Raw genomic sequence first — 13365 nt, forward strand, 5'->3', positions numbered from 1 at the left:
GCAGCAGAGCTAAGAGGTTTCAGCTGAGATGGAGTTTCACTCTCTTAGGCAATTACACAACCATCCAGATGCACAGAAAATCCCTGCTTTGTAATCCTGGCAAGGCAGAGTGCAGCAAGGTGTCTCAGGCCTGAAGAGAGGCTTCTGATGTAGAAAAAACACATCTGGTTGACCAAGGAAGCATCCGGGGAGGAAAAAACTGAATTACTCCTCCTCATGCTTCATCTGCCACAGCTTGCGGGTTAAGAACCCAGCCACGGTTGCCTGAATTTTAGCTCATCAACAGCAAGACACACGGTATTTTCAGACACACCACGTCTTCCAAAGACGTTCCTCCTAAGGAGGGCTTCCTCGTGCGGTGTCATTATCTCCGACAGATTTGCTTTGGAAATTTCCTCTCGAGGCTCCTCCAAGCTGACAAGTGAATTCTCTGCATCGGAAATATTTGTTCAGAGGCTGCCAGGCTCATCAGTCACTTCCCGGAGGAGGAGGCGGTCCGGGGGGGATTCTGCTCTTCCTGCTCCTATTGCCCCTGTAAAATGGCTTCACTGAGTCAACCATGTGCCTGGGCCACTTGTCTCCCCTGCCAGCAGCCACCCACTGACACAAGGAAGGTTATTTTAGTCCTATTTGGGCAGAAGGGAAGAACAAAGGACCTCCCAGCATAGGACGGCTTGACACACACCTTTGGCCTGATGGTAATTCTTCATGAATCGTAGACGTGATTTATGACATCTCCGTGGAGCATCACGGGTGGACAAGGAGAGGATGACCCAATCTCAGGAGGGCGGGTGGCCAAAGGCCTCTGACAGCTCCTGATCTACTTAACGAAAAGCTCCTTCTTACAGTTCTGATTGCTTCTTCATCAGTCATTGTTAACGAAGCACTCAGGTACCTTATCTCTGAATGGCAAGATTCCTCGTGTACCCATAAATCAGCCTCTCTCCAGCAAGAAAGCTCCATTTTCACCTCACTAGCTCTTTCTGAAAGCAAAGGCTCCTCCACATGAAAGAAAAAAAACCCTTCCCATTTTCCTTCTCAGACATGCCATGCTACTCTCTTCCCTTTCATATGTTATTTGTTATTTTTCATACTGTGTTCACCAATTATTGAAGTGATTTTGCTTAGACAGAGACAAGCAGAGCACAGTGTAGCTTCTTCCTCTTGCTTTTTCATCTCTTGTGATTTTGTCATACGAGTGGAAATTTCATTTGTTCTCTTTGAAAGATGGCTGAGGACTCATTTGTCATGATTATTCCACTTTTAAGCTTGTGCTGCTCTGCTACGCAGCTGAAACCAGGCAAACCAGTGGTGAACATAACAGGTTATGAGAAAAACTGTTGTCAGCTCTTCCTGCTACCAAAAGTACCGTGCTGGATTTTCAGCCTTGCCACTGCTGCTGCGTCTATGGTTTCTAAAGCCAAAAAGATGAAGATTCATTAATTAACAAAAGAAGCTGGCAGATAATTTCATGATTAAGGCACTGGAGTGGGACCTGGGAAAAGTGGGTTGATTTCCCAGTCCTGGGTTGGTTGCTATGTGATCTTATTCAAATCAGCGCGTGGAGATAAATGCTCAACGTTGGCATTGCCTGCTCCCCATCGGCTCCAAGTGCTGTGGGTAGGGGCTGCTGCACAGGATTTTTCTCATTATTAACAGCTGAAGTCTCTCCGTTCCGCTGGGAGACAAATGGAAATAACCCCCAAACTCTCCTTGCATTTCTTGTTACTCAACCGGCCTTCCTTCGAGGTTGTCATTTTTTCCAGAATCTCCCGTGATTGACTAAATAACTGCTTTTAATGTGTTGGGTTTTTTTTTTTCTTTTTTTCCCCTTTCTTCTGTTTCCTAGTGAATGCCTTTACCTTCTGTCTGTTGCAAATGTGAACGGTTTTAATTAGGTGCTGTTGAAATGTCTTTTGCAGCTTGGCATCCTGTTCAGTTTCGCTCCTCTCGTTCTCTTTGCAGTTCTGTTCCTTCCCACATTGCTTATGTTTTCTTGTTTGTGGACTCTTCTTTATATGCATAACTCAATCGTGCTGCACTTCAATTTCATCTCTAATAAGCATAAATAGGGAAGAGGACCGATAAAGCCCATCTCTCCAGATGCTCCTCAAATATTCCTCTTTTCCTATGGCATATCCTTCTAATGTTTGAGGGCTTCCAGCGGGACTCAAGCACGAAACACCTCAGCCACTCAGCTCAATGGATTTGTTGTGCTTTCAATTATCTTCTTAAATGACATCTTTTTTTTTCCCTACAACTTCACAGAACGTACTAAGCCTTTGAGTAAGGTCCTTAAAAACAGGGAATTTCTCAACTAACTTGTCAAAGAACCATTAAAGCCATTCCTTCATCCCTTCCCATTGCTGTTCTGGAGTTGATGAGCCCTGGAATTCTGCTTTGCCAACCCTTAAATGAGGTCTGGGAGGGTGAATCTTGGCTCCATACCTTCTGGTCACTCAGATGCATTGCACACACGTGAGCTCCCCACGTTGGCCCTGCCTTCCCACCAGGTGCTCAATCACTGCTTCAGGCCATGACTTAGTGTTTCTGCTACATCTACTTACATTCAGGTTGTCTGGGAAAGTCAGTAATTTCTACTAAGCTGTACTCTGCATTCACTTCCAGGTTTACAAGACAGAGTTTCACTTTTTTACTTCCTGACCTCCAGCAGCAATACTGCAAAAAACATAAGAAGCAGGGATGGAGTGAAGCGTGACAGTCTGGCAGCTCACCTCTCCAGCACTAGGACACAGTCAACTCCACGCCAACCCACCCCAGATGGAGGTGCTCCACACAAAAACCTTTTGGAGCCTCTCACACAAGCTGTTCTAGCGTGTATGCTAAACCTTTCGTGACCACGTTTCCTTTCCTCACCCCATTGTGTTCCTACTGCATATGCTCTGCTATCATGCAAGCCTACAGCATCTTCTCCCACCCAAAGCACGTGCAGCGGATGTGAATTTAAAAGCATGCATTCTGCTACCAGATCTCCCTGCTTACAGTCTTATATTCTCCTCTATGATTGCTGGCTTCAGCCAATCCTTTTAGCAGAGAAGCAGCAGGAAACATGCCCTCTGAGCAGCCTATGTTGGGGCTGAAGTCAGCTCCCCCAAGAAAAAGACATCTGAAGAGCCAGGATTAGCAAGCTCCAGACTGTAAGAAAGGGCATGGTAAGATGAATTTTATGATAAGTGATAAACACAGAGCCAATCTTGAACACACTTTGTCCTAATGTTGGCACTGGTCAAAAGACAAAGAACACTGCTTGGCTTTAGAGTGTCCACACCACCCTTGGAGGTGCTCTGAGGAGGGTTTATCCTGTCCTTGGGAAGCACACATATCTTCATGGAAGCCCCAGCATAGCTGGCCAGTGAGAGCTTCTGTTCTAATGCTTCCCAGCACAGGCGAGTCTGTCTTTTCTACTTAGTCTCATCAAAGGAGATGAGGACACACAGCATCCCCAGTGAATGGCACCTCATTCCTCCCATGCTCCCAGCTGCACATCCCCTGGGCACAACTCCAGGGGATGCCTGTTGGATTTCATTCCCTTCAGCTCTTAAGCACTTACTGGAAAAGCAGCAGCAAAGCACAGCAAGCTTAGAGATCTGTCCTGGGCTGACTGTAAAAAGGAAATGGGGTAACAAGTGATATTTTAGCTGCGGCAATGAAATCCATGTCCTAAAATTCAATTCTTTTGGCTGTATTTCTTAGGAGGATAGAAAGCTTCAATCTGACCTGTGGCTTGGGTCCTTATTTCACATGTCCTTTCTGCTGCAGGTACCAAGGCACCAGATGTGGCTCGGGGCATGTGGTAGTTCAGGCAGGAGCAGAAGGCTTTGTGAAACACCTCTCTGCACAGCTTCCTGCTCAACTTTTCAAGCACAGCGTTGAGGTGACCTCCAGCATCACCGGGCACATTGTTTACCTGGAGCCACCTCTGACACATTGCAGGTTGCTCATGCTTAAATGAAATAAGAGAAGCCCTGGATAACTTTGTTCTGACAGGTGCCATGACATTTTCTTTCTACTAGAGGAAACCTCAGAGACGTTCATGCTTGATGAGGTCTGACTGTTTCCTTGGTTCACGTTTACAAAGGAAATAGGTAAAAATACCCACAACTGGAGGGGAAGAAAAGGAAGCCTTTGTTCTGCAAGTAGTGGAAACCCTTGCTTCAAGAATTAAGGCAGTTAGAATTAGTGGTTGCTTTTCCAAGTCCTGGCCAAACAGCTGCTGTTTGACGTTTGTGAGCAAAGTCACTGTACAAAGAGGATGTGTTTGGAAGCAGAGTAGAGCTGCATGCAGGAGGAGAAAACACATGGCTCCTTCCAGCCCGGATTGTGTCACGTACTGCATGTCTGGGTGGTAGAGCTGAAAGCATCACATCTGACATGCTCGCTGGCTGTGGGAAGGCAGCTGGGGCAAGGCAGGTCATAGAGTCAGAATCATTAAGGTTGAACGAGATCACTGAGATCATCAAGTCCAACCATCAGCCCATCCCCACCACGCCTACCTAGCATGCCTCTCAGTGCCTCAACCACACAGTTCTTAAACACCTCCAGGGATGGTGTTGTAGAGAGCTGCCAGAAAAATTGGTTGTGTTAATGCCGGTGGCAGGCTCAGCCTGAGCAATTTTGTGGTCAACTCCTGCAAAGGAAAGCTCAAAAGAGGATGCTGAGCAATGTGCACTTAGTTTTCCCTGATCCTAGGTCAAATCAAAAGCTTGTGGTAGATTTGCACAGCATCACTGTTCCGTTTGCATCAGTGGAGATGCAAAGAGCAAATTCTGATCTGTTGAAATGACAGGCTGCCTAGAGAAGTTGTGGGTGCCCCATCTCTGGATGTATTCAAGACCAGGTCAGATGGTGCTCTGGACAGTGTCATCTGGTGTATGATCTAGTGGGTGGCAACCCTGTCCAAGGCAGGGGGTTGGAACTGGGTGATCTTTGAGGTCCCTTCCAACCCAAGCTGTTCTATGATTCTAAGGAAGTCAGCCCCAACAGGAGAAGGCAGTTAGCTGTGCCAACATAATGGCAGGGAATCCTTATGGGTGAAGATGACTTGGAGAGATGAATCCAGGGTGGTGCTGGAGATTAAGTGCATGCCACTCAGCTAATGAAAGCTCAGCCTGTGTTTCCAGAGGGGCTTTCAGCAGCATCAGCAATCAGTGCCCCTGCTAAGATGGTGAGAATAATGGGGCAGCTGGAAAATAAGATGCCAGCAAGCAAGAAATGCTCAGCAATGAAGACAGATGACTGCAGGAGAGTCTTAAAATAACGTTGACATGCTGGAGAAGAAAGAGATGGAGATGAAGGTAGAAAACCAACCTGTTGGATCAGGTCCCTTCCCCATCACAGGGTAATGCCCCAAGTTGTCTAGCTACAATGAAATGAGCTTGATAGCAGCTTAATTAGAGTAAAACGTTGGGAAAAATAAATAAATAAAAGATGTAACTTTTTATGCAAATGGAGAGCAAGTAGGTCCTCAAAAATCATCCCTGGTGAGCAAACAGAGCCTGCTGATCCAGCAAGAAGGAAAGCAAGGAGGGAGGAGTGCCAGGAGCTCTCAACACAACACAGGTTGGACTCCTCTTGGACCACCCACAGTCCATGCATGGTAGCCTCACGCTCCTTCCCCACGCAGCATGTCCAGCTGGCAGTGAGGAACCAGACACCGCCAGCTCCTCGGCTTCATCAATATTTCAATGGATATTGGTTTTTACTGTAAGAGACATCACTTCTTGTTAATTTGAGTGCTAGAATGGCACTGGCAGGCAGAATACTTTGGCTCCAAACAAACCCCGAGGGAAAAAGGGAAATATATTCCTAAGAACAACAATTGGAAAGAATCTAATTCAATAATAGATTCGGTTTGGTATCGTTCTGGCACCAGCAGTCGTCTTCCTGTTATTTTTAGGTTCTGATGACGCCAACAGGTTTGATTTTTTAATTTTTTTAAAAATTGTTGCTGTTAAGCAAAAAAAAAAAAAAAAAAAAAAAAAAAAAATTCCATAGTTTAATCACATTGAATGAAACCGTAATTATTTTTAGAATTTAAGACTTTGTACATCTAGATCTTCAGCAAAACATGCAGAGGTTTGCCTGAGCCCAGAGAGAAGGATAAGGCTGCTTCTTTGGCTTTTGGAGACGAGGACAGAAAACAAATATGTTTTTCTAGCAAGAGACTAACAGGGTTTTAGATGAAGCATATTACACAGCCCAAGAGGCAGAATTTACGTTTATAAACACAAAACAAACATCAAAATCATCTCTTTTTATGTGACAGCTCCTTTCATTGTGCTTTATCCTTCCAAGGAATTAGTCACAGAGGTATTTATTTGGGATATTAGCTGCAATAGCTACACAAATAGGCACCAAACATTACGAATGCTTGGCCCCATATTGTTTGTGACTTCCACTAGGTCGTGAAATACTTGATCTGTGAAAAAAAAGCCTGTTTTGAAGAGAGTTTCCCCATGACTTCCTTTGCTTTGTGCATCACGAAGGCATTGTTTGTGCACTGTGCAGCAGAGCAGGGACTGCAAATCCAAACTAAGCCAGGAGGGCTCCCAGGAGAGACAGGGTAAGGGAAGTACATCAGCATCAGCCCTACTCTTGGAGTGCAGCAATGGAGAAGAGCTGTTCCTCTTGTACCCCAAACCAACCTCAAGTGCAGCCAATAGATGAGGCCTGATGAAGGGTTGCTCACCAAAGGGATACTCACCTCGCTCCAGGTCCAACCCAGCTGATGTCTACGGTTCCCAGAAAGAGGACAGAGATTTCTTATTCATCAATGGAAATGCCTTCTCTCGTGTTTCATTTCACTCCTGTTTTGGGAAAGGGATGAGAACAATCCCATTATTGGTCTTAATGGTAAACTTGAGAGGAAGATCAACCGAAAAAACAATGCCAAAACAGAGTGAAGAGCGAACGAGCAAAAGAGCAAAGGGAGGGATCTCTTTGAATGCACCCATCTCTCCCCAGGATATGTTGGCCAAGGGAAGAACAGTGAAGAAACAAACCCATCAACTCCTGAGAGCTCCGTGCCCTCATTCAGTGATGACAACCTCCAGAGCAAAAAAGGACTATCATCCAGAGCCACCCAAATTGACAGTGAAACTCTCCCAAAAGCCATTTGTGTTGCTGTAGGCTTGGCCATACCCATCATCCTGCGCAGGCTCACGGATACAACAACAGAGGCACACCAACCCCCCACAAATAAAGTAATTTGTACTTTGGGTCAGCACGCTCTGAATCTGCTTGTGGAATTTACTGCCAGGCTTGAGGCATTTTCTGTTCTTGCTCGAGCACTTGGTATGAAGAGACACTGGTTACAAATCTGCTTGCCTATGAGGAATGAGATGCAAACTGTAAACTCCTGTTTTGAAGAGTTTGTTCAGCTAACATGTCACTTCTAGGCTCTGAGTTATACAAGATCTCATTTTTCAAAGGTTAAAAAGAAAGGACTCCTGAACTCTTTCCAGTTTCTGCTTCTTTTTTCCTGCTTTTCTCTCTTTAAAAACAAAAAAAATTACAATTACAAAAGGTATTTGCAAAACATTTTTTTTTTCTCGGATAGCTTCTGGCTGCTTTCATGCTGAAATTTGGCAGTCAGCATGCATTTCTTATTCAAGAACAGACATAGATTCTGCACTTTAAAACTTGAGGTGGTTACAGACCCAAGAGATTTTTTTCCCTTTTCAAACCTGCATTAAAAATTGTGCACAACCCTTTTTTTTTTCCCCTCCTCGTTGTTGTTTTTAAAGAAAAAGCTACAAGGACGTGTATTAGCACCAGCCAATTAGCCCCACATCGCCTGGGCAGCTCCTGCAGAAAGTGTTTTTTAATCAATAATAAAATCCTGGGAGATGATGAATTTCTACAGCGGGACATTTTAATAGCAAGGAATGAAATGGTTTCAGATGTAGGATGGGCTTTATACATCTGTTGGGCACCTGATCAAGGACAGCCCTACCTGGGGCTGCACTGTGTGCTTAGGGGCTGGTGATGGTGCTGTAGGGTGAAGGAACTGGGAGAGGGAACAGCGAGCTCCTGGTCTGATCCTGCTTTCACATCTATCCATCACCTTTCTCCCTGGAGCTACAGGGAGGCACACGCATCTAATTTTACATTTGAAGTGGTAGAAATGGTGGCTGCTCTTTCCGCTTCCCCACAACAAACATCTCTGCAGATTGTAAATCCTACACCCCCCAGTAGCTGGTTTGATATGCACAGCTTCTTAGTGCTTGCTCGGACCAGTGCCTTCGGGTAGCTTTGAAAAATATGAGAAATTAACATTTGAAAAGGTATTCCCACACACTCTTTGAGCAGGAAACGTGGCTTCCTTCTCCACCCACTTTATCGCTAAGCAGCTTGGAGATGCATAATGGAGACTTTCACGGCTGCTGTGGTTTAAAACCATCAGCCAGGCTGCGATAATCTCTTGAGCATGTCTTTGCTGAGGGAGAAAACTGGATGGGGAACAGCACCTAGATACCCATGGATTGTCTCTGCCACTGCTGAGGGCTTTCTATAGACCTGTGCTTCATACATCCTTGAGTCCATGTGTGTAACCAAGCTATGGGCAGTTTGAAGCTGCCTCCTGAACAGGCCAATTTGCTTCCCATTGCTGCCCCTTAGGGCATTATCACATAAACATGCCTGGTTTGGGTCTAGAACCCATGTTAACCCTCCTCCTTGTGCTGACAGGCAGTTTGACTGGAGCTAAGCTGGGGTAGCACAGGGAAGGGACCAGCGAGATCTCGAGATAAAAAGTCCAGGAAAGGGCTGTTATAGAATCATAGGAACGTTAAGGTTGGAAAAGATCACTAAAATCATTACATACAACCATCAATCCATCACCATCAAAGCTTTATGGGCAAAAAGCCAGCAAGTGTTTTAGATGTTCTACCACGCTGAACACAGATGCAAAATTTCGACTATTAGAGCACAAAATCTGTGAGCTGAACCTCTACTGAAGGACACATTTCAATGCAGATATAACCTGGTACCTTCCTGAGAGGAAAAAAAAACAACAAGAAAAACAGCCCCAGTTTGCCATCCAGGCCTCAGTGTTTCCTTGCCCATTTTCTCATGTGCACCAATCTGCCAAGCCAGATGTACAAATGTTTTGTGTGGGCAAACAGGCACTTGTATGGGCAAACATTGCCCTGATGCGTGCGTTCTCATGGGCATGAAATCAGGCAGTGCACAGAGGCAACAAGCAGCAATGGGGCTGGGGGGGACACATCACAACCTTGTGTTCCCAGCAAGTTGAACCTTGCTGGCATTGCCACACAGTTGATTAGGAGAAATGCTTTCTCTGAAAGAGCAGAGGTGCACTGGCACAGGCTGCCCAGGGAGGTGATGGGGTCACTGTCCCTGGAGGTGTTACATGGGGATGTGGCACTGAGGGACATTGTTACTGGGCACGATGGGGGTGGGTTGGGGTAGGACTTGGGGATCCGAGATGTCCTCTCCAACCTTAGTCATTCTATGCTCTCCATAAAAGCCATGCATCGCATCCATGTGGCCTGGTGGTGGAAAAGATGCTCTGCTCATCCAGGTCGTGAATTCCTGCCCTCCCCAGCCTAGGGAAGGGCACAGCCAAGCACCAAAGTGCTATAGCACCCTAATATGACACACATAATGGCTTATCTTCCACCATCTATGAATAACCTTGTACAAGCCATTAAAAACAGGTGTGAAGTAATGCATTTGCTATGCTTTCACAAGCTAATTGGGAGTATTACAACAAATGACTAGGTAATTAACCAGTGTTTCAACTCCAGTAATCACATATTGTAATTCTAGCAGAGCCACAAAGGCTCTAATATCAACTTGGTTTGGGAAGAAAGCAACATTAAGTTACATTCTGAATGCCTGTTCTTAAGACAAATACCATTGCCCCAGGAAGAGCAGCGGGAAGGGAGTGCTTTCCATGCTTGGAAGGACCTAGCAATCCCCACATTTCAGCCCTGCCACCTACACTGGAGCAGCCCAAGTGTGAGCAGCGTTCAGCTTGGGCTCATCTCAGCCTCCTTTCCCACCAGCAGGGCAGGACTGAGGGATGCCAGCACAGGGATACCTCTGCCAAGGCAGCTGAAGCAACTCCCCGTGTCCAATCCAAATCTCATCCATCCTTCACTGGTCTCTGTTCTCTCCTTCTTTCCCAAGCAGCAAAGCAAAAGGGAAAACAGGGGCTCTGCTGCAAGCAGCACCTGTTTCCATAGAGATTTGCTTAGAAAACATGCGAGGCAGAGATGGAGGTTAGAGAGGAAGGCACCATGGCTTGTCCTTGTGTATCACAGACTCTCGCTCGCTGGCTATCCCGCTGCTCCAGTGTCTGAAGATGGAGATGAAGAGTTTCCTTGGCCCTGCAGAAAGCAGGGTTTTCTGATTCTCCCGGCAAACCTCGGTGCCTCGGGAGGAGATAAAAGCATGGATGCAATTAGAGTCTCTCCTATTTGCCTTTAATCAGCTCTCCAAAGAAACAGAGGTTTCTTAGAAAATCATTGCAAACTCTTGATTGCTTCCACAGCCTTCCAGAAGAAGGAAAGAATAACCAAGACAAGCAGGGCAGAAAGAAGAGATAGCGGGAAAGGGCAGAGGATGCTGACCTGGTTTCCATCACCAGTGTGCCACACTGGCTTGAAGTGACCATCCTCAGGGGAGTACATCAGGAGGTGCTGTCAAGACACAAAATAGAAAAGAGGGTTTGTTAAACTATGGGATGGCACCTTGAGAGAAGACAAGGCAGGTCAGGCTGGGAGCTCCTGGACATGAGCAAAGTGGCCACATTGCCACTGACACCACATCTGGGGAGAGAAGTGTCACCCAGGAACCATGGCCATTGGGCTCCTTGTTTGATGGAGCTATTCCTGCCTCTGTGAAATAGGATTTGCTTTCCCCACGCCAAGCTGACTTGCTTTGAGAAACAATTGCCCAGCTGCCCCCCGGCAGCCGTGTCTTTGCAGTCTGGTTGCAGGCTGCTTGGTGTGAAGGAGCAGCTGCCAGGCAGTCATTCCCTCTGACTTTCTCTAGGAGCTGCTCAGCCTTGCTTCCCATTTCTTAGGACAATCTGCACAGGCATTTGCAGCCCCGCTGCTCTCCCCACTCCATGCATTTTAACGCAAGGTGAAATCTAAGCCTGCAACGCAGCCTATTGAACCAAAGAAACCAAGCCAGGCTGAGCTTCAAATTAATGGAACAAAACCCACTACAAAAACGCAGCCAGCTGGTCCAGCCCCCAGCTCCCCAAGCCACTGGTTGAGCCAGGACAGCTATCATGCTGCCAACCAACAGATTGCCCCAGTGGGTCGGCAGCTCATGGCCATTTAGCACATCCACTGCTGAGCACACTGCAAGGCGTGAGTTCCTGCCAGAGCCCTGGAAATGCAAATGAAAGCATGGCACTTCCAGGGAGGTTTCACCATTCCCTGGCTATGGTCCGAGCTGCTTCTCACATCTGTCCCCATGCGCTGCAGGAACGTGGTCAAAGGGTTCTTGTGATCAACAGAGGCAGAAGCACAGAGAAACAGGAGCTTGTGGAAAAACACAAACGCCAAACAAGCTCCCCAAGCCCCTGCTTTATATTCAGGCTTTATATATATCCAGCCATCCATTTGTCAGGAATGGAGGGTGCAGCGTTCTCCATCTGCAATGTCTCCTTATGCTATGCTGGCAAAAATCAAACACTCGTTCTGTTCACAGCTGTGCACATCAACCTGAGAAGTCTGTCCAGCCCTCCCTGCCTCTCATTTCCCAGGTGAAGTCAGACCGTGCTGCTAAGAGAAGGGCCAGAGCCCCCTGATCACTCCTGCTTGCAGGGCGGCCTCCTCCCAACCACAGCACCCACTGTGCCTCTGCCCTCATTGCAGTTAAGAGGAATGATTGCAGACCATCACTTCTCCACTTCCTTCCCAGGCTGAAACCTGACCCACTCCTACAGCCAGTAATAACATCTCAAAGTTAATTCACTGGAGTTGTACTCATTTGCGGCCAAAAATAGTGCTTAATACTCTTCCCTCAGCACAGAGGCTGGTCTGAGTGGTCAGCCCCACAGGCACAGCACCAACGGCCAGCTAAGCAAGGCAATGAATTGCTTTGTGCAAGGGAAAGCATTAGGGAGCACAGCAACAACTGATACCCAGCAGAACACCACCCACCCACCCCCAGGAAATGCAGCTTCATTCCCATAACCCCCATGCCTCAGTTTCCCCACCTGTGAGCAGGAACAGCAATGCCACATATCCATCCAAAGAAAACAACCCCACACCTACTCCTTCTCCAGGGAAAAACAGGGAGAGCTGCTCAGGGCTGTTTAAGAGGCTCATGCCACACACCTGCTGTGCACTCATCCTGTGCAGCTGGGAGCAGGCACCAAGCCGGGGGCCAGCACTGAGAACCTCTGTATGGGTGGCAGCTCCTTCTCCAGCACAGAAAAGAGACAAAATGCAGAAAGCCTGAGAGCAGCATGCTGTTTTCTCCTGGAAATGTTCTTCTTCTGCAATATCAAAGCTTTGCATCCCAACCAGCTCCAGGTCTGTGCCCTTTGCATGGCACCCCATTGCACCCCTCTGCTCTCACTCCTGCTGTGAGGTGCAAGACGCTGCTCCCCAAGGGTGAAGAAGGGGGGGTTGCTGATTGGCATTGCCTCTGCACAGCTCCTGCTGACTTCCAGACGTGCTGCAAGCTGTGAAAGGAGGTGAGATGTGCTGCTGGGGTGTAACATCACATGCCAGAGGGGCTCAAGCTGGGGACGGGCTCTCCAAAAATTACATCTGTGTCCATGAAACTCATCCTCTGAAAAAGTATTTGAAACAGTGTGATGGCACTGTGTTTTAAGCTTCTTTTATACCTGAAGTAAATTATCAGGCCGTGTGCAAGGCCACTCTGATACTTCTGCAGCCCAGGCACCAGGCTCTGCCTGCAGCGCTGAGTAGAGGGCTAAACTCCACTAGGAGGTAAAGCCCTTGGATTATTTCCTTCCTCTACTCCTCCCATTTTGGAAAGGCAAAAAAACACATCATTCACTATGCTCGTGAAGCAGATCTGTGAAAATCAATCTGCAAATCGCATCATCTATGGCAGATTGCTCCATAAATTGACTGACTGGGTCCCGGGGGGGGGGGGGAAGAAACGTGGGAGGGAAAACTCATACAAAGCATCTGGATCAGGTCTGGCTCCAGCAAATCGCTGTACATCCACCACCCTTCTGCTATCCCAGTGGTACCAGTACCTCTGCTGGCAGCATTGTGTCCAAGCCCTCAGTGCAGCTCAGCCAGGAGGATGCCAGCTGGGAAGGGGAGCAATTAATGTGTTATGCATTCATTTATAAGGATTTTGTCACTTCACTGAGGCAAT

At 47.1% G+C, this 13365-nt stretch overlaps 1 long non-coding RNA gene across 1 annotated transcript; it reads right to left on the bottom strand.

The window, feature by feature from the left end:
• Nucleotides 1-762: 762 nt before the first annotated feature.
• Nucleotides 763-12277, bottom strand: LOC125693575 (uncharacterized). Its single transcript, XR_007377157.1, has 4 exons — nucleotides 12224-12277; nucleotides 7235-7347; nucleotides 6725-6827; nucleotides 763-2679 (listed from the first exon to the last, which is right to left on the bottom strand). It is a non-coding gene; the product is annotated as an uncharacterized LOC125693575 (long non-coding RNA).
• Nucleotides 12278-13365: the final 1088 nt, after the last annotated feature.

This window comes from Lagopus muta, chromosome 5 (assembly GCF_023343835.1).
Source record: "Lagopus muta isolate bLagMut1 chromosome 5, bLagMut1 primary, whole genome shotgun sequence".
Taxonomy (NCBI): Eukaryota; Metazoa; Chordata; class Aves; order Galliformes; family Phasianidae; genus Lagopus; species Lagopus muta.